Genomic DNA, 23,309 nt, shown 5'->3' on the forward strand with positions numbered 1-23,309 from the left:
TAATAAAATTCCCGAGAAAATTCCTTCAAAAACTTCAGATTAATATAGATTAATAGATTATAAATTGATATTATAAAATAAATTCTATTTTTTTTTATTTGTAAAAATAGTTTTTTTTTTTGAAAAGTTGATTTTTGGATTTTTTTTCTATACGTTCCCATCAAAAAGATATTTGTGAAGAGAATTTTTAACAAAACGCGCTAATCTTTTAGAGAGAAGACCGCCGACAGTCACGCGGCTTTAGATTGTTTTCTAGGTATTTGGGATCGGCCTTAAACTCTCGCGACTCGTTAGTTAATCTGGGAAATTGCTAGGGGCTGTAATTTACTTTTAACCCCTTAAACATATATTCTCTATACAATACGTATTATATTCAACTTTGCCAGTATTTTATAAGTGGACTTGAAAATTTTCGCAAAATTGCTGTATAAATATAAAATCTTCTATACTTGACAAAAAAAAATCGAGTTCAACTTAAAAATTATAGTTTTTATAATAAAAATAATAAATTAATTTAAAAAATAAAAATTTTATAAAAATTAAAATAAATGAAAATAATAAAAATAAAATATTTTCAAAATCTACTATTTTAATAGAATTTCTTAAATGAATTCAATTATTTACAAAAAAATGTAATAAAATTGCGTTGCAAGAATTCAATTATTTTCATAAATAATGCAATGCTTTACTGGATTTCAATTATGTTTCAATTATTTTAAAAAAAATTTAATAAAAATTCGTTACAAGAATTCAACTATTTTTCATAAATAACTCTGGAAATGTTAAAATATTTTTAAAATGAAAAAAACTTGCAGAGGTTCCAGGGGGTACTTTCATGGAATTTTTCGACGTGGGAATTGTAAAATTGTCGGAACAATGGATTTTTGAAAATTTGGACCAATTACAAATGACCACAACATTTTTTTTAAAGGAAGTATTGACCGGACCATGTTTTTTTTATGTTTTTTTGTTGTTGCTGAATTCGAATCCGAACTCAGTTTTCCGCCATCACTTCAAGTTTCTTCAAAAAATAAAAAAAAATTTAAATTTTTAATTAAAATTTTTTTTTTTTGATAAAATTCGCAAAAAATGACTGTAAACACGATATAAATAGAAATAAGTAGAAGATGCTATTAAAAAACTAATATAAAAATTAGTAACAATATTAGTGAATATTTCCTAATTTTTAATAGTATAAATTTTTGACTAATTAAAATGTAGAGAATTGAAAATTTCTTTTTAAAAGAAAAATAATTGAATGAATGAGAAAATATTATCAGCGTGTTATGAAAGTAAATATAATACGTCCCTGGCTCGTATATGGGGAAATGCAGTGATTTTGTCGTAAATCACATGGAGATAAACGAACGCCATTCACGGTTACAAAGTATAGTAACCCAGTGACACTAGGGTTATACGCATGCGATTCACGATGAAATCACAATATACAACACACGAGGACCTTTTTTTTTATTATACACGCGAAATACTCCCTTTAATCAAATAATACGCCCTGATTTCTTTTTACTGTTGTTGTACATAAAATAGGGAAAATTAGTTTCACTTTTTTTTTTTTTTTTTTGATAATTCATTGTTAATATTGTGTGAAATTTAACTGAATTGAAACTTATTGAAACTTATTTGTAATTATCAGGATAATAAGAAAATAAAAGCAATTTTATTTTTTTTAAATCTAAATTTAAAACAATAAAATTGCTTTTATTTTCTTTTTAATCTTTTATTAATTTTTTTTATTAAATTGTTTAGTCTACTTTTATCGATATTTTGTAAAATTTATTTTCTTAAACATTTAATTTTTGTTATTTATTTGTATTTAATCCTTTATATTTTATTTTAATTTTCTAGTTTTTAAAAATAATTCCATTTCTGGTTTTTTTAATTTTAAAATCAATTTTCATCTAAGAGTGGAAAATTTTCTTAAAATTCGATAAATGTATATGTATAGACATTCATCTTGTTTCTTTATACCTGCTGGTGTAATATTAGTCAGGTTCAAATAACAATGCGCGAAAATTTGTAGTTGAGTATAATAACGAAAGTATCGCAGCTTTACCTAAAATTTTTCAAACAAGAAGAAGAGTATAATTAACGGTCGATTTCACGGGACGATAATAGGATTAAAGTGGGAAAAACACTTTCGCCATATACCACTAACTATTTAGATTTTCATTTACATGTACTATATATACCTATATATATATATGCATATACATACAATAATCCTCTAATTATTTTTGAAACTTTAGGAATAACCGTCAATTTTCATAGATCTATGAAAATATAGCAATAAATCAAATGTACGCATCATAAAATTCGTGGTGAACAATGTGAGAGAAAAATATGAAGGTCGTTTTTACATTTTGTTATTGACGAAAACCAATGGTGTCGAATCGTTTTTACATTTTATGATTGTAACGATTGTAAAAGGACAATTATTTTTCAAGTAAAATAAATCCTTCTTAACATTTTTTTTGTTTCTCTCTTCTTTTTCACATAAAGAATTTTATCAACAAATTTTTAAATAATTGAATTTTTTCGACTAATTTTAATAAAATTTTTAAGAATAATTACATTTTTCAAAGAATTCGATTAAAAATGTATTAAAAATAATTGAAATTCTGCGATGAGTTTTATTATTTATGAAAAATAATTGAATTCCTATGGAATTTTTATTATTTATGAAAATAATTGAATGTTTGCGTAGAATTTTATCAAAACTTTTTCTTTTTTAAAATTCATTGAATTATTTTTGGGAAATTTTTAATAAAATAGTAGATATTGAAAAACATAGAATTGAGGGGAATTTTGGAAAATAATTGAAATTTTGCCAAGAATTATATTTAAACATTTTGAAAATAATTGAATTCCGGCAAATAATTTTGCTGTTTATAATTATAATTGAAATCTTGACAAGAATTTTTTATCAATTTTGAAAAATAATTGAATATCTGCGAAGAATTTTATTACTTTTGAAAATAATTGAATTCTTGTGATGAATGTTAGTTATTTATGAAAACTGTACCAGAATTCAATTATTAAAATACAAAAATAAATAATTAAATGTTTCTTAAAATTGAATTCTCAAAAAAAATTTTATCAGCAAACTTTTAAATAATTAAATTCTTTTAACGGATTTTAATAAATGTTTTAGGAATAATAATTATTTTTAAAAAATTTATAAAAATACGTTTTAAAAATTTATGAAAATAATTGAACTTTTAAAAATAATTTTATTATTTATGTGAAAATAATTGAATTCCTGTAAAATAATTTTTTTATTTTTGAAAATAATTGAATTTTGAGAAGAAATTTATAAAAAAAATTGGAAAATAATTGAATTCCTGTTAAATTTTTTGAAAATTTTATTAAAATTTTTTTTTAAATAATTGAATTCTTTTAGAAAATTTTATTAAAATAGTATATATTGAAAATCATAGAATTGAGGGAAATAAATTCTTGAAAATACATGAAATTTTCCCAAGAATTATATTTACAATTTTTGAAAATAATTGAATTTCGGAGAAGAATTTTATTATTTCTAAAGATAATTGAAATTTTGACGAGAATTTTTAATAATTTTTGAACGTAGTTGAATTTCTGCGAAGAATTTTGTTACTTTTTAAAATAATTGAATGTCTGCAATCATTAGTAATTTTCCCAAAATTCAATGTTTTTTGGGGGCTTTTAATTAAAATTCTTTTATAAATCCATTATTTTTAATAATTAGGTAAATATATATTAAAAAATTAAACTAATTTCAGAAGAATTTAAATTATTAAAATTTTCCAATAATCTAAGTTCTTTAAAATTTCTAATTGAATTCATTAAAAATTGAAATTTTCTAAAATTTTAAATTGAAACCTTTTGAAATTCATCTATTTATGCAAATTATTATCGCAACTTTTTTGAAATTGAATTAATTTTGAAATATTTAAGTAAAAATATTCATTAAATATAATTAATATTAGTAATAATTTTATAATAGTTCTTAAATAATTAAGTTATTCAAAAAGAAATTATTGGTAGAAATAGAAAAATTTGAAGGTTTTTTTATTAGAATTCGTGGTAATTTCATAGTTTATAAGGCAAACAAAAAATACAAAAAAATTTAGAATTTTCGTATGAATTCTGAAATTTAAATTTTTTTCAGTAATTTTAATAAAAATCTCTGACTTTTCCATGATTTTTTTGACCAATTATTCTACTTTACCTGATTTTTCCCTGAATTCCCTGACCTGTGGCAACCCTGTAAAAGATAACTAATAATAACTAAAAACATATTTGACAACTACTATTAATAATTGTTATTTATTAGTAAAAATTAAGAAAACAATAATTATTATTTATATTCTTGTATAATTATTATTAATAAAAATTACTAAAAAATAGTAAGTAAATAGTATTAATTCAGAATAGAAGTGTGTAAAGTATTATAGAAAAACGAGTATAAAATATAAATCACAACAAATTATAAGTAGGTGAATAAAATTTTTTCCGGAAAATAATAAAAGAATTTTTGAAATTTGACCTTCGCCATTGAAAACTGTAATCAACGCGAATCGTTCGAGTCCACCGACTACACATATAATACAATATATCTATATATACACGTCCAGAAAGAAGCGTAGAGACCGTTAGAATTTCCGCATGTGCTGTTCAGGACACTTTCTGCGGGCGTGGGGCGGAGTCGAGGATTTCTGGTTCTGAGCTTCCCGTTATTTCGACCTGTGGCTATAAACTTTAAAAAACCTAAAACTTAAATTACTTGCACTTTAACAAGTATTTATAATCTAAATAACCTACCTCCCCTCTTTCCACACCGCAAACCATCTTTTTATTGACTCTTCATTATTTTCTTTTTCCCTTTTTATTATCGCGTTTAATAGTCACTTAATAAGACATTATTCTCTTGTGAATAGCTTTCAAACAACTCAAGTACCATAATTTTCATGAAATTCATTGCGAAACGAGGTGTTTGTTACTTTAATTTCTAGGGCCAAAAGTGGTTATTTTTAAACTTGAGTTAAAAAAGGGAGATTTTTTTTCTAACATTTTTTTCCAGATTACTGTCTAATTCAGAATTAGTCACTTTTGCCTATAATCAAAAAGAACTAATTTTCATCATAAAATAAAAAAACCTTCTTTACAGCCGTAAGTTTTTATATTCTATCAAAAACACAATAAAATAGGGAAAATTTTCCAATATTTTTACATTCGAATTTATAATTACATTGAATGAAATTAAAATTCATTAAAATTGAATGAAATAAAAAAATTTCGAAATAATTTTATTTTTCAAAAAAAATATTTGCACACATATAAAAAGAAGTACAAAATTATTGTATGTCTACTCATGGAATCTTTCACCGAAACAAAGCTTTTTAATGAAAGTCACATAAAAGATCCAGTCACGTACTTTCTGTATACTCTCGGTTTCTTTTCAAGAGACAAAACTACTTTTCTCAAATAATACTTTTATTTTCGCTTTATTGGAATTATTGGTATTTCACGCGCATGGTATTAATGAACCCACTACTGCTTATATACAAAAACTTTATTATAAACTGGATTATACACGGAAAAAATTAATTTAGTACATTTTACGAAACTAATTTTGGAATAGCGGATACGGAGAGGAGTTTAGTATAAGATAAAACAGAATCAATAGTAATATATGATGACTGCGTTTCTCGAAAACTCAAAAAAAATTCTATGGAATTCACAAATGATCGGTTGGACGTTCTAATTCAAGAGTTTTGTAAAATGTTTAGCATGAAGCGCATGCGCCACGGAAAAAAATATTCACGGAGAAAAAAACGAATAAAGCAGAAAAAAGAATTTCTTAATCTACCAATGAGCTCTCAAGACCATTTTTTCTCGTCTTCTATAGGAGATAGATGATTGGTTCGACACATGTGACTGCACTCTACAACGCAATGGTTCGCTTGGATTGGCTTATTTTATTCTGACACTAACTTAACGGAAATACGCATACATATAAACGAATTCTGACGCAACGCACATACAATATAACTCGCACTTGTAGATGAAAGAATTGAGTTTCTTTATATACTAACTGAGGAGATTAAAACTGCGCTTGTGAGAAATGTCAATATACTGAATATTAATTTTTAAAAAAATCATTTTTTTAAAAGTTATACAAAATATTTTATGGTTTTTAAAATAACATTTTTTGATTATAATTAGTTATAAAATCTCTATAAAATTTTTCAATTTTTAGAAAATAATTTTATTCTTAATTTTAAATTATAAATATATTGACAAAAAATTTTCAAAATTAAATTCAAACTCAAAAAATGTTTATATTAAATTGTCTAAAATTTGAAGTAATAACAGTTAAAACTTGAGAAATTAATATATATTGTCATCGGTAAATATTATGATAAACTATAAAATTTATTGGACTGTAAATTAAAAGAAATTAATAATAATTAAAAGTTTGGATTACAAAAGCACATAAAAAATGTTACGAATTTGGAACAATGAAATGTGAAATACGTAAAAGAAAACAATTATATCCAAATGTTACCGGCAGGTAAAGCAGTTCTCTTTTTCCTTCCACATATTATATCTATATACAGCAGACAAGTTAATATCGACGCGACGAGACAAGCTTCAACATATCTATTTATAACGCGACTTTTGGTACACCCCGTATAGAATTTTACGAAACTCTGTGTTCGAGGATTCACGATAGACAGCGAAGTGAAAACTCAAACCACGCGTTTTTAGATTGCACGAAACATTTTTACCATTTTCTGATAAAATGTTCACCAGAAAATACGAAACATTTCTACATTCAAGCTTGTTTTATAAATTACAACACTGGTTGCAGTTTCTCGAAAATTGTTCTGCTTAAAGTAGTGAAAGTTTCTGGGTTTTTGAAAAACTTCGTCAAGGAATCTTAAATATCCGCTAGTGCGAAATTAGTTTCGTAAAATCTGCTGAACTTATTTTTTCCGTGTAAAAAGAAAACATTCCCAATTTTCATTTATTAAAAAAAGCCAAATTCCAAGTTCTAACAGAAATTTGTATTTATTTTCTAATTTCTACAGTTTTAATGAAAGTGAATTAAAAATTTTAATTCTATTCTCAAACTCTCTAGATTGTGATAATGAATAAAATTATAAAATTACCCCCTGGAAATTCCATGGAACTTCTCTTAAAATTTCCATGGAGTTTCCATGGAAATTCTGTAAGTTTTTTCATTTTAAAAATATTTTAACATTTCCAGGATTCTCATAGATCAGGGGAATCAGGGAAAATTTTGAAAATCAGGGATTTTTATTAAAGTACTGAAAAGAATTGAATTTAGAAGAAGTTACAAATGATTGCAGAAATTCAATTTATTTTCAAATGTAATAAAATTTATTCTTCGCAGAAATTCAATTATGTTCAAAAATTTTTTAAAATTCCACGTCAAAATTTCAATTATCTTTAGAAATAATAAAATTCTTCTCCAAAATTCAATTATTTTCAAAAATTTTCCTCAATTCAATCGCATTTTCAATATATCTATTATTTTAAAATAAAATTTTTCGAAAGATTTCAATTATTTAAAAAAAAATGTTGATAAAATTTAAAGCAAACATTAAATTATTTATTTTTATAAATAATAAATTTTTTTTACCGAGATTCAATTATTTTCATGAATAATAAAATTCATCATAGAATTTCAATTATTCTTAATATAATTTTTTTAATCGAATTGCTCGAAAAATGCAATTTATCTTGCAAATTTTATTAAAATTTGTCGAAAAAATTCAATTATTTAAAAATTTGTTGATAAAATTATTTATGAGGATTTAATTTTGAAAAACATTCATTTATTTAATAAATTATTTATTTTTCTAATAAAAATTGATTCAAAAATGAATTATGGTTAGAATTTTACATAATAATTGAATATTAAAAGCATTATTATAGCATGAATTTTCAAAAATAATTAAATTTTAAATATTTTTAAAAATAATATATTTCGAACAATTTACTTATAATTGTATTAAAAATATTTGAAATCCTGTAAAGAATTTTATTATATTTATAAAAATAATTGAATTCTTGTAACGAATTTTTATTAAATTTTTTTTAAATAATTGAAATCCTGTAAAGCATTATATTATTTATGAATAAAATAATTGAATTCTTGCAACGCATTTTATTACATTTTTTTTTTAAATAATTGAATTTATTTAAGAAATTTTATTAAAATAGTAGATTTTGAAAATATTTAAATTTTAGCGAAGAATTTCATTATTTGTTAAATGTAATTGAATTCTTGTAAACAATTTTTTGAAAATAATGACATTTTTCGAGGAATTAATTTAAAATAATTGTATTAAAAATAATAATTGGAAACCTGTGAAAAATTTTATTATTTATGAAAATAATTGAATTCTTGGAACGAATATTATTACAATTTTTTTAAATAATTGAATTCATGTGAAAAATTTCATTACTTTGGAGAACAATTGAATTATTTTAAAGAATTTTTATTACATTTTTTGAAATAATTTAGTCATGTGAAGAATTTTACTATTTAAGAAAATAGTTGAATTGTTGTAACGAATTTTTATAAAAATTTTTTTAAATAATTGAAATCCTGTAAAGCATTGTATTATTTATGAAAATAATTGAATTGGGAAGGATTTTTTAAAAATTGTTGTAAATAATTAAAATTTTTTTTTTTGAAAAATTTTATGGAAATTTAAATTATTATAAGTTGTTTAATTTCATAAAGATTTGAATTTGAATGTTTTGCAAATCTTAATTCCTATGGAATAATAATAATTATTAAATTTTTTTTTTCAAAAAGAATTTATTGGTGTTTTGCAATTTAAAATATTCGTTGTTGAATATAATAGAACAGTTTTTTTGAGTATCTAATAATTCTTAGAGGTGAATCGCAGAATATTCTTTAGGGTCAGGGAAAAATTGAAAAGTTTGTCTGGAAATCAGGGAAAAGTCAGGGAAAATCTCTAAGTTTTATATTTGAATAATATTATGAACATTTCTATTATGATTAGAGTCTAATAATAAGTTTTGTTGGAACATTTTTTGCAAAATGCGTATTTAATTCAAGTTTTGCAAATGAATTGCAACAACTTATTATTAGACTCTAATCATAATAGAAATGTTAAAATAATATTAAAATATAAAACTTGCAGAATTTCCAGGGGATACTTCCATGGAATTTTTCGACGTGGGTTAAAGTTGGTACACACGAAAAATTTCGAAACATGACTGTAGTGCGCCCCCATTCTTCATAGGTCAATTAATACACGTAATATATATGATATTTAAGTCATTTAATTAATGACAGGTATTATAGTAACGTAATAATCGTAAAAATGAATTCCGCATTCTGGAATTTCCTGCACGACTACATCACAATACGTATATATATATATATATATATATATATACACTCCTTCATCCACGATTTACGTCACGTCGATATATACGAAAAAGGTGTGAGAGAAAGAGAGAGAAAGAGAGGGGGAGGGAAGCTGTAAAATTTTGACCGCGACTTCAACTACCTTCGGACAGGAATTTTTTTTTTTTTTTTTTTTTTTTTTTTTTATTTCCTTGATGAACGAGTAAGACGAGAAGGGGGTGGGGAAGAAGGAAGATTGAAAGTCCCCAGAGATTCTGGGTCCGTCCGCGGCGGTAAAGAACGCCTGCTGTGGAAACAGAAAGAGGCCACATTGCAGTAACGCAAGGTGAAAAACGAACTCTTGCTGTGTGAACGTGCCCCTATATATATATTTTACTCTCTCTCTATACATATATATATATATATATATATATATATATATATATATATATATATATATATATATATATATATATATATATATATATATATATATATATATATATGTATATATGAGCGAACACTCAAACGCGACAGATAATAGCCAACGAATTGTTTACCGCAAGCTGTTTCCCGAACAAAAATTACATTTCAAACACCGATTCATAAAAAAAAAGTAAAAGAAGCAAAAGAAGAAGCAGAAAAAAAACGTGTAAAGTCGGAATCTCTTTCATTTATATTTCATTGCATTGTTATTATTATATTATTCTTCTTATTTTGCAATTTTTTTTTTTTGAATCATTATACATCTCATGAATATTTATTATTCAAAATTAAACTACTGCTTATTAAAAAAAATGAAGAATAATTCTTAAAATACAGTTCAATATAGATAAACATATCCTAAAAAATAGTTCATTAGATAAAAGGTAATAGCCGTAAAATTAATGGCAATACTTAAATAATAGAAAATAAATACATATTTAAAGTTAAATCTCGTAGATTAAAGGATTTTGTGAATATATACATGTATAAAATAAAATTTGTGAATTATAAAGACATAAAACACTATAAAGCTGTAAATAACACAATTGGCATATTAATATGTGTAATTAAAGATAAAAATGGCTAATACCAACACGCGTATTATAAATCGAAAAGTAATTTTTTTCTCCCTCTTTCATACAGTGTACATATACATATATATATATATATATATATTGTGTGACAAAACATTTCCGACCCTTGGAAAATACCGCCTGTGAAATTATAATATCAATGGGCGCCTGCATCCGCACATACACCGAAATGCAAAACCGATCAGGGGTCGAATGACAATGAACCTGAGGGACAAATAAGTACCGAGAACCCGTTTAGAATGAAAAATAAAGCACCAGCTCTCTTCTCTTTCTTTCTCACTCACACACACTCACTCACTCACTTTTTCTCTCAGGGGCTCATGTCCCCTTCGCGTCGTCAAAAGAGGAAGTCAATCGTAATTGAATAATAATATAAAAAAAAAGGAAAGAAAAAAATCAAAAGGAAAGTGATATCGATATAGGGCTATTTATTCTATAAATGCTCGTTCAATCCGATTTGAAATTCATTTCATAAACTCAATTAATTATAAATACAGTACACTCAATTAGTCGTGTAAAAAAGACTTTGACGAATTGACAAATATATATGAAGTGCAATATAGATAATTTATCGAATCACACTCAGCGCAATGTCGAACGTTTAAAAATATTATACTTTTTGTTATGTACGTTGTGTGAAATAAACTATGGAAAAAATGTTCATCGATTATTGCGATGAGAAATATAAATTTTTTCATTTTTCTCATTAAATCTTAATTGAATACACTTGTTAATTTTAATCTACGTTGGAGTAAAATGTAACTTTCTATTTGGGAAGTATGTAAATAATTAACCCCTTCGCAGTCTGGAGGGCTTAGAATACTTCTGCGCATGTGTTAAGTGTTTTTAATTCTTCTGCGCAAGTCTGGAGTGCTTAGAACACTTCTGCGCATGTATCAAGTGTCCTTAATTCTTCTGCGCAGGTCTGGAGTGCTTAAAGCACTTCTGCGCATGTTTCAGGTGTCTTCAATTCTTCTGCGCAAGTCTAGAATGTGCAGAACACCTTTGCGCATGTTTCAAGTGCTTTTAATTATTCTGCGCAAGTCTAGAGTGCGCAGAACACTTCTGCGCACGTGTAGAAACGCCCACCGGGCATTGCACATTTATTTCACTTTAGAATATTGCTTCCCTTTTGCTATCAATAAAAGATTTTATTTTCTACAATTGTACCGAAATGTCGCTTGATATAATTTCCACTTTTAGGAATTGTTATTTCATAGAATTAACGTCCAATCGAATTTTATTTTGACTGAACATTTTTTTTATTGTTAGTTTGACACTTTTCTTAAATAATATTAGATTTTGTCCAAATGACACTATTGGGAATGTTCCAATAAGTGATCTCAATCCTTCTGCGCATAACTGGACTGCTTAAGGTGCATCTGCGCATATCTCGAGTGCGCACTTCTAGAAACGCCCATCAAGCATTTCATTTTTATTTTCCTAGCAAAATTTAATTAATTCCTTTGCAGTTTTTATTACTTTATACTTAGGAATAAATAATAAATTGTTTTTGGTGTCCCTGCTTACAACTCCGGTGTTCGTTTTTAAAAATTCAAAATGGCGGACGTCAAATGAAAAATTTATCGGATTGACTTAAAAATTATTACTCGTAGGTTTTTGGGCTCGCTGATTACGAATATGGGGTCAGTTTTTAAAAATTCAAAATGTCGGATGCAATATGACAATCAAAGAGAATTTTTTAATGTTTCATAACCATATTAGATTCGACATTTTTAATTTTTTAATTTCAGACAAAGGGGAAGAATTTTTACTTCATGAATTTGTGTAAAGTTATTTGATTCAAAAAGAAGGAAATATATTTACTTCGAGAGAAATTCAAATTTCTATTATTACAAAGCCTATGCACATTAAGAGTCAAACGATTCTCTGCGCAGAAAAAGGGATCCGACCGGAAATCTGGGGCAGACCACTCTGCAATACTCGCTATGTCGCGCACACTGTTTGTGCCTTTTAAAAATTCCACGAAAACAGGAAATGACCCCAGTCTGTTTTTTGGACCGTATGACAGATATATGTATATATAAAAAAAATGTGTGTACGTGTGCGTATCCAATTTATTAGCTTTGCACCCTTGACACACTAATAATGTTATTTTAGAGACAAAGGAGAGCAACATCATCGTCGACGTCATCATCATTATATCATCATCGTGATATTTAATGTCAAAAATGAACTTGGACTTTAAAAATAATATTTTTCTTTTTAAATTCAGACATATCTTTAAAATTTTGCAACCTCATTCCTCGTGGAAGCATTGTTTTACCGAAAATATTCGGTAAAAGTTCGGTCAGTTTCCTGACCTCAGGAACTCAAAAATTATGTTTTAAAAAAATTTGCTTGAATGTGTGTAAACATCACATTTTTATAAAGTTCTTGAGTTCCATAAAAGCTAAAGGGTTGGTTTTTCTTTAAATTCTAGATCTCATTGGCTTAAAACTTGTTACTCGTAGGTTTTTGGAGTCAATGATTACAAATCCGATGTTAGTTTCTAAAAATTCAAAATGGCGGACGACAAATGAAAAAATTAATTGGATTGGCCTAAAAATCGTTACTTGAGGGTTTTTGGGGTCGCTGATTATGAATCCGATGTTAGTTTTCAGAAATTGAAAACGGTGGATCCAAGATGGCGGACGTCAAATGTAAAAATTTATCGAATCGGCTTAAAACTATTGTTATTCTTATAGGTTTTTGGGATCGCTGATAACGAATACAAGGTCAGTTTCAGAAAATTAAAAAAGGAAGGTTTCAAAATGGCAAAAGAATTTTTAAAAATTGATCATACTATTTATAAAATTTTTTTTTTGGAGAAACTTTTAGTTATGCTTGAGGGAAAAATTTTTTTACTTTTTGCAAACTTTGGAAAAATTTTAATTTTTTGAAATTTAAAAGTCTTTTTTATATTATTTCTCCGATTTTTTAAACTTAAAAATTACTTCATACAAGCTAACAAATATATGGTAACTATTTAGGAACTAAAATCTAAACTGTTTGGAATTTCGATCAAATTGTACTATATTTTCAGAATGAATTTTAATGAATTCAAAGTATTTCTCACTGGCTTTCAATTAAATTTTCTACGGATGTTAAAAATTTTACTCTGGAAATAACAATTTTTAATAGCAAAATTTACTATTTTCCATTATGTTAAGTTTTGTAGAAAAATTATTCAAATTTTCCTCCAACATAGTTGGAATTCAAGTTTATTAATGTCATTACTTTTATAGTTAATTTTACTAATTCTCAAGTAAATTTTTCTTATTTCTATAAAAAATTGTCTTTAAAAATATTGAAAGTTAATCAATTTTATCAAATCCGAAGTAAATTTTACTAATTTTTTACTGCAATTTTTGAAAACTTTTGTATCAAAAATTCCATACATTTTCCGAACTTGGTAAAGACACTGGCAAAGTGTGGGCAAAGGATGGTGCCAATTTTACTTAAATTTTTTACTTTTCCATTTAATTTTTATTAATTGTTCGAACTGGGGGAAGACTGGCAAAGTATGGGCAAAGCCTGGAATCAATTTTAGTTTAATTTTTTACTTTTCTATTCAATTTTATTAATTTTCCGAAATATGTGAAGAGTCTAGCCAAGTATGAGCAATGGCTTAGAATCAATTTTTGGAAATTCGCCTTTTGAAAATAAAAATCCCCTTTTTTACCTAATAATACATACATAAAAATCACTGTGATCTTAGAAAAAATAAATGGTCTGCCTTTTTGGATCGGCCATTTTGAATTTTCTAAATCTGCCAGTAAAGTGAGAATATACGGTATTTTTAAATATTGAAAAATTGTCCAATTTTAAATTTGAAATGTACATTAGTGTTTTTTTTTTGCTTTTGCGAGAGGTTTGACTATACATTTAGAGGATAAATAAACTTAAAGTGTATTTATTTCTTTAGATATACGTTCGTATATGTAGTGAACCACAAAACTCGCTTAACTTGAATTACCACCTATTACTACACTAATCATTCCCAAGTCCAACGAACGAACGAACGAACGAACGTCTCTCCTGGCAACGTCAGCAGGTCATTCCGCGAGAGAGTCTCACGAGACATCCGGTCGATATCTGGCCGCGTTAAGGTACGATCTCGTTTCATTCACCGATGTATATAGAAAGGCAAAGAGACGACGCGGCAATATCCTGAAAGGAAGATTCTTTGTTCGAGACAGCCACTAGAGGCTATCCAATCGAGCCAAAGACGACGAGGACGCCCGTAGGTTAGACTTGGAGCGCTCCTAATTGACGGCTCTCGCGAATTTTTTTTTATTTCTTTTTTTTTTTTATTTTTAAGCTGACCGCGAAGCCGGGAGTCCTCTTTTTCTCTCTTTCAAGTTTTGTCCTTTTCTCCTTTTATCTCGTCTCTCTCTCTCTCTCTCTCTCTCTCTCTCTCTCTCTCTCTCTCTCTCTCTCTCTCTCTCTCTCTTTCTCTCTCTCTCTCTCTGTCTATTTTTTTATTTCCGTCTTTTTTTTCTCGCGAGGAGAGAAACTGAAGGCCGAGTAAAGTGAGATTATATGTGTAGGTGAGGATTCGTATGCAAAAGAGAAGGAGAGAGAGACACAAATAGTCGCATTAACGCTTCGGTATTCGCGGTTCAAAAAAAAAGAGAGAGGAAAAAAAATTGCAAAGGGGGGCACTGGCCCCTTGACTTATTTTATTCTTTCTCTCTCTCTCTCCCTCACTCTCTTTCTCTCTTCTCTTACACCTCTGAAAAGTCTCCAATTTTTATCTTTCAGTTTGGTCTTTTTTTCGTAACTACTTTTTTGCCCGTGAGTTAAAGTCGAGGCCAGCATTGCGAGCGCGAAAGTCGAAGAGTAAGAATTGAGAGACGGAGAGAGAGAGAGAAAGAGAGAAAAAAAGGATGGAATGAGCGCGATTTACATCGATCGCGTGCCAGGGACGTCTTTCTTAGGATCAGAACCCTTTTTTCCTTTTTTTCTCTCTCTTTTGCCTCTCTCTACTTCAAAGAGCATTTCTTTTTTCTCAAAATGAAAAAATGTCACGATGAATTCTCGTTTCCTTTTTTTTTTTTTTAGTAAATTTTGATTAAACTTACCATTCACTTTGAATTCAAGAAACTTTCAAATAATCTACATTTAAAGTGTGTTAAAAATGTCAAAGACAAGATTTTTTTTTTTTGGTTATGGAGAATAAAAAAGTTTGTATATTAAACATTTTCCAATTTATTAATTACAAAAGTTCGTACGCTAATTACGAATCCACTATCTAAAATATTTAAGAACAACTAAAAATTCAAAATCAGCGAAACCGAAAACACCCGAGTATCAATTTTCAAGCCAATCCGATCGATTTTTAAAAATTAATTAAATTAAAATAAATCTTTTGAAAAAGTTCGCAATATTTGATCCGCCATTTAGAAGTTTTAAAAACTAACTCGAAATTCGTAAAAAGCGACCCCGAAAACCCCCAAGAGAGAAGCTTCAAGTAAAACTAAACGATTTTTACAAATTCGTCCGCCACCTTAGATCCGCCATTTTGAATTTTTGAAAACAGACCCCGTATTCGTAATCAGCGACCCCAAAAAGTTACGAGTAACAAATTTTATCCCAATCAGCTTAATTTTAAAATTTGTCGTCCGCCATATTGGATCCGCCATTTTGAATTTTTAAAAACTAACACTAAATTCGTAATCAGCGACCCGAAAAACCTACGAGTAACAAGTTTTAAGCCGAACCGATTAATTTTTACATTTTTCGTCCGCCATCTTGGATCCGCCATTTTGAATTTTTGAAAACGAACACCGGATTTGTAAGCAGCGATCACAAAAACCCACGAGTAACAAGTTTCAGGCGATTTTAAATAATAAAATGTATATACATATATAAAATATATAATAATTTTTATTAATAATAATAATAAACATTAGGTATATATAAAATAATTTATATTAATAATAAAATATGTATTTATATTAATATATTCCAATTATTTATTCCTAACCATAAAATAATAAAAACTGCAAAGGAATTAATTAAATTTTGCTAGGAAAAAAAATGAAATGCTTGATGGGCGTTTCTAGAAGTGCGCAGAAGTCTTGTGCGCACTCTAGATATGCGCAGATGCACCTTAAGCAGTCCAGTTATGCGCAGAAGGACTGAGATCACTTGGAAGTTTGGAACATTCCCAATAGTGTCATTTAGACAAAATCTAATATTATTTAAGAAAAGTGTCAAAATAACAAGAAAAGAATTTTCAGTCAAAATAAAATTCGATTGGACGTTAATTGTGTGAAATAACAATTTCTAAAAGTGGAAATTATATCAAGCGACATTTCGGTACAATTGTATAAAATAAAATCTTTTATTGTTAGCAAAAGGGAAGCAATATTCTAAAGTGAAATGTGCAATGCCCGGTGGGCGTTTCTACACGTGCGCAGAAGTGTTCTGCGCACTTTAGACTTGCGCAGAAGAATTAAAAGCACTTGAAACATGCGCAAAGATGTTCTGCACATTCTAGACTTGCGCAGAAGAATTGAAGACACCTGAAACATGCGCAGAAGTGCTTTAAGCACTCCAGACCTGCGCAGAAGAATTAAGGACACTTGATACATGCGCAGAAGTGTTCTAAGCACTCCAGACTTGCGCAGAAGAATTAAAAACATGCGCAGAAGTATTCTGCGCACTCTAGACTTGCGCAGAAGAATAAGGAACGCTTAAAATATGCGCAGAAGACTTATGAACACTCTAGACTTGTGCAGAAGAATTAAGAATACTTTAAACGTGCGCAGAAGTGCTTTGAGCACTCTAGACTTGCGCAGAAGATTTGAGGACACTTTAAACGTGCGCAGAAGTGCTTTGAGCACTGTAGACTTGCGCAGAAGAATTGAGGACCCTTCAATCATGCGCAGAAGTGTTCTGCGCACTCTAGACTTGCGCAAAAGAATTAGAAACACTTGAAACATGCGTAGATGACTCATAAATACTTTTAATACCCAAAATAGTATAACTCTCATTCCAGTATCTTTAAATTTCACCCTATTTCGAAATGTTACATACAAATTCTTATATACCATTAGAGTTAGAAATCAAATACTTTACGGTTTGTTAACTGATACTGTCAATAATAGTTGAAATAATACAGAAGTGAAGCATTTCAAATCCATGTATATGGGATTCCAATTAATTTGAAATCTAGACTTGGCTCTCAATGTATTTGAAAGCGTTTTGTAGTTGCATTGGAATGGTTTGGAGAGTCTTTAACTTGAGCTTCTCTGGAGAATTTAGAGGGAGTGAGAGGGAGAGAGTTGTAGTTGAGTGAGGCAGCTAACATTTTTCCCCTCTTTGGAGAGCAGCGAATCTCAAAAGGTTTCCGGAACTTTCCCGCATTCCCGGCTCTATCAGCTTCATCGTCGTCGAACTAACGCTACTTCAAGGTTCCTTCCTTCCTTTACCTGCTTACTGTTTGCTTTCCTGGAAGTGGATCGCTTGGCTGGCGTCGTTCTCGTTTCCAACGGAAACTATATGGAGCTGATCGATTTCTACGTTAGTTTCCACGATTTAAGCTTACTCTCTCCCACTATACGATTTTCATCACTCTTGCCAACTTTTTAATATTTAGGCTTAAAAAACAGGGGAAATAAGGAAAATTAGAGATAAAATGGAGAATTTCTAAGTTTTGTTAGTGAAAATGGGATTTTTTTTTGAATTGAGGGTATAAATTCGAAATAGGTTGGTTGTTGAAGTAAAATTTTCAACAATGTGATGAAAACTGACAACACTGACAGTTTGGACCACTCACAAATGCGTGTGGAGAAACTTTAGGGGGGAGATGGTCATCTAAAATTTGTCTCTATGCACTGGCGTCGAAGGCTAAAATGCACTTTGCTACTCAATAATAAAGACGCATGAGTATGCGGTGCATTAACTTGAAGTTATATGGACAGCATTGTCGTCGTCCAAACTGTACGGTTAATGCGCGACGCTCTCGAAATTGCCCATGTTTATTTCAACACCTTGGTTATACGCGGTTAATCTTAACTTCCTTGGCTCATAGCAACAGAGAAAAAAGAATTTCAAAAAAAAAAAAAATTTTAATTTAAAAATTTTAAAACTGGACTTATTTTCTTTCATTATTACAGCCTCACAGAAAGAATATTTTTGGTCTGGTGAACTAGAATAGTAATTTTTTACATATTTTAGGTCGCTGAATCCAAATCCAGGGTCAGAATTCAAAGCTTAGTTGATTTTTTTCTAACCTCAAAAAATATAAGTTTTAGGTACTTTTTAAGCGACAGTGAACCAATGTTCACTGTTTCAAAGTACAAATATATAAATTTTGCTTCAAAGGGTGAAATTAGATAAAATTTGACGAAATTTCTCAGAATAAAAATTTCTGATCCAAAATGGTGGATATTTTCAAAAATTGAATTCATTTACTTGAAACTTGTTACTCGGGGGTTTTCGGAATTATCAATTCGGTAACAGAAAGAAACATTAAAACTTAAACTTTTAAAAAAAAATTTTTTGCACTTACTATTTTGCGTAGTTATTTAAAGTTTTGGAAATATGTAATTGAAAGTATTAAAAATAATTAAAATAATCAATTTCTATTACAAAATTTCTAAAAATTAGGTTTTTCAAAAAAATTTTGAATATTTTAAACTTTCAAAAGGATAAAATTTTTATGTTTTTAAAACCTAATTTACAATCACTTTCAAATTTTCATGAACATTTTTAAGAAATCAAGTCCATTTCTGAAAATAAGAATTTTCAAAATTTACAATAAATATTCTTTTAAATTTGATTTTTAAAAAATTTTTACTTAATACATGTATTAAAAAAATCAATTATATTCTCCATAAAATTTACCAAATTTTCAATTATTTAGAAACTCTATAAATTTTGAATCTGCGACGAATATTACTATACGTTTAAAAATAATTGAATTTTGGAGAAGAATTTTATTATTTTTTATGAAAATTGAAATTTTGACAAGAATTTTTATAATTTTGGAACATAATTGAAATTTTGCCAAGAATTTTATTTAAAATTTTTGAAAATAATTGAATTTTGAAGAAGAATTTTATTATTTTTAAAGACAATTGAAATTTTGACGAGAATTTTGTTAAATTTTGAAACATAATTTAATTTTTGCGAATAATTTTATCACTTTTGAAAATAATTAAAATTTTGCCAAGAATTTTATTAACATTTTTGAAAATAATTGAATTTCGGAGAAGAATTTTATTATTTTTAAAGATAATTGAAATTTTGACGGGAATTTTTTAAAATTTTGGAACTTAATTGAATTTTTGCGAAGAATTTTATTACTTTTGAAAATAATTGAATTTCTGCAATCTTTTGTTATTTCTCCAAAATTCAATTTTTTCCAGTACTTTAAAAAAAAAATGCCTAATTTCAATTATTTAGAAACTTTTTAATTACATATTTAAAAAATTTTAAAGTTCAGCTCTATAAATTTTGAATCAGTTAAAAATCATAGTTTTGACTAAAAATCAGTGACTAACCTTTTGCTTCTAAAGCAGTTTAAAAAATAACTGATTTTCAGTGAAGGAAAACTGAATTTTAGTGAAAAATAAATTATTTTTAGTAAAAAAATGACTAAAAAATTAATTCAACTTGATTAATTGAATTAGTTAAAAAAAATCTACTTAAACATCAGTTATTTTTAACATACAATCCGTTATTTTGAACTAAATGTGAAATTATTATTTTAATTAGTGATTGACATTTTGCTTCTAAATCTGTTATTTTTAACTGCGATTCAAATTTAGAGAGTGAAAAAATTAATAAAAAATAATTTTTGAAAAATGTGACTATATACCTAGTTATTTTTCAATTTCAATAAAAATCAAAATAAGTTTGCATTTTATACCAAAAAACTCGTATTTTGTTGCAATATTAGAACGAGAAGCGTAAAAAATCATATTTTTTGAATATGGAAAAAAATTCCAGAAGTCGTACCATCTTTGTTAATAGAAAAAATTTCCAAATTTTAGGTCAAATGGGGAAAATTTTCATGCAATTTCGAGTAAGGGTTTTTATATATATGTATATGTGTGTGAAATCAGGAGGTGGAAGGGAATTTTCTCACGATGCGCAGAAAATTAAGGGTTCCAGCAGCAGCGTAGTGGCTCTGACCGTTGTAGCACGATCGATCGGCGCGCTTCACGTGTATATACACGTTTGCAAAGCCAAAAGCTTGCACTCGAGTGGTCCGCTTTCAGAGAAAGTTGTTTCTTCCTTCTTTTATTTTTTTTTTCTTATAAAGCATTTTCCCATAAACTCGGATAATTAACGAACACCCCTTGTTCATTTGGTAACGCGCTCCTTCCTGCCTTTCGTTTCTTAACGATGCGCACCTGCTGCGTGCGCCAATGTTTCCTCACAATATATTTAACTCCGTTTTTTTTCAGCTCGCGCATGCGTAACCAATTGTTCATTTAAACACAATGTCTTATTTAAAAAAAAAAAAAAAATAGGGAAAAATCTTATTTTCTTGTTTTCAATATTAAATATTTAGAAAATAAAAACTTAAAATAATTTCTAAAAACAATCCAGTTAAATTTTTTCAAAAAAATTTAATTCTACAGAATTCTCAGTTAAAAGTATAAATAATTAAAATTTTCAAAAATTTTAATTTGAAATCTTTTCAAAATTAAATTATTTTTAAAAATTCATGCTATAATGCTTTTCATATTCAATTGTTATCTGAAATTTTAACTGAAATTCAATTTTAAATGAATTTTTATTTGTAAATTCTACGAGAATTCAATTATTTAAATACAAAAATAAATAATTTTTGGAATAATTGAATGTTTCTTAAAAATTAATTCTCATTAAGAATTTTATTAACAAATTTTTAAATATTGTTTTTTTTCGAAGTATATTTTAATGAAATTTTCAAGAATAATGACATTTTTTGAGGAATTCGATTAATTGTAAGGTACTATTAAAAATAATTGAAATTTTATGATGAGTTTTATTATTCATGAAAATAATTGAATCTCAGCGTAACAAATTTTTATTATTTATGAAAATAATTTGATTATTACGAAGAAATTTATAAAAAATTTGTAAATAATTAAATTTCTGTGAAATTTTTATTATTTATGAAAATAATTTAATGTTTGCTTAGAAATTTTATCAAAAATTTTTTTCTTTTTGAAATATTTTATTAAAATAGAAAGTAGATTTTAAAAATCATTGAATTGAGAAAAATGTTTTGAAAATAATTGATATTTTGCCAAGAAATTTATTTAAAATTTTTGAAAATAATTAAATTTTGGAGAAGAATTTTATTATTTTTAAAGACAATTCAAATTTTGACGAGAATTTTTTTTAAATGTTAGAACATAATTGAATTTCTGCGAAGAATTTTATTACTCTTGAAAATAATTGAAATTTTGCCAAGAATTTTATTAATATTTTTGAAAATAATTGAATTATGGAGAAGAATTTTATTATTTTTTAAGATAATTGAAATTTTGACGAGAATTTTTTAAAATTTTGGAACATAATTGAATTTCTGCGAAGAATTTTATTACTTTTGAAAATAATTGAATTTCTGCAATCTTTTGTTATTTCTCCAAAATTCAATTTTTTCCAGTACTTTAATAAAAATCCCTGACTTGTTCCTGAATTCCCTGATTTCCTTGATCTGTGACAACCCTAATTATAAATTCCGTTTGTTTTTCAATTCATTGCTTTTTCGAATCATCAATGGTTTTTTAATGCTGATTTTAATGAAAAATTTAAACATTGGAAAAAAACGAAAATAATTGAAAAAAAAGAGAAAATAGAAAAACAGATAAATTGATAAATAGAAAAATAAAATAAATATCAAATTTTAGAACATTTACAAATACAAAATTAAAAACAGATAAAGTAAGGAATAGAAAATATAAAGAAATGCAAAATAAAAATATGAAAATTGAAAAAATAGAAAACAAGAGAAAAATAAAAAAAATTCGTAGATAAGTGCGCCTTGGAAGAAAATTGGCAACATTTAAAATAAAAATTGATCACTGATAAAAAGTATACAATAATTGCAAGTAACAACTTTAATAGTACAGACTGTAGATTTTATATATATATATATATATATATATATAGATCGATACTATATACATGAAACGTGTGAAGAAAAAAAATAAAAAAAAAAATTTTTTTTACTCAAGAGGCTTAAAATTATTGACCCAATTTGGTAAAGTTTTTCCCTTCTTCTACTTCTTTTTTTTCGTTTTCTTCCGAATGGCCTAGTTTCGTGAACGTATATTGCGTTATCGTTGTCAGAGAATAAATGATACTGCGCACTATACGGAAGCACACGCGTCGTTTTTATGGTGCACGTCGTATATACACACTAGGGCAATGGGGGAAAAAGGCGATCGAGAAATTAACGACCCCTCGACATTTCTCTTCAACTCACAACCCCTATATATATATGTATCTATTTTTTTCCTCTCCTTCTCCCTTTCGCGAGTTTCCACCTACGGATTTCACGCAACTTTTCTATATATATATACACACAATAAACTAATATTTCTATTTATATATAGAACAACGAGGAAAATTTCGACGCAAATAATATCAAAAGACGCACCCATTTAATTTTCTTATATAATATACAGACACTCATATAAAATAAGAATAAATTTTCCTAAATGCGTGAGCGAAAAGCAATCGAATTGATGCGGGAATAAGAATAAATATTGTGTAGAAAAGTCACGAACTAAATATGAAGAGGTTGTATTAAATTAAATAAAATTATCAAACTAAAACTGTATAAAAATGGTTTG

The sequence above is a fragment of the Leptopilina heterotoma genome, unplaced genomic scaffold (genome assembly GCF_015476425.1).
Source record: "Leptopilina heterotoma isolate Lh14 unplaced genomic scaffold, ASM1547642v1 Lhet_15, whole genome shotgun sequence".
In the NCBI taxonomy this organism is placed as follows: Eukaryota; Metazoa; Arthropoda; class Insecta; order Hymenoptera; family Figitidae; genus Leptopilina; species Leptopilina heterotoma.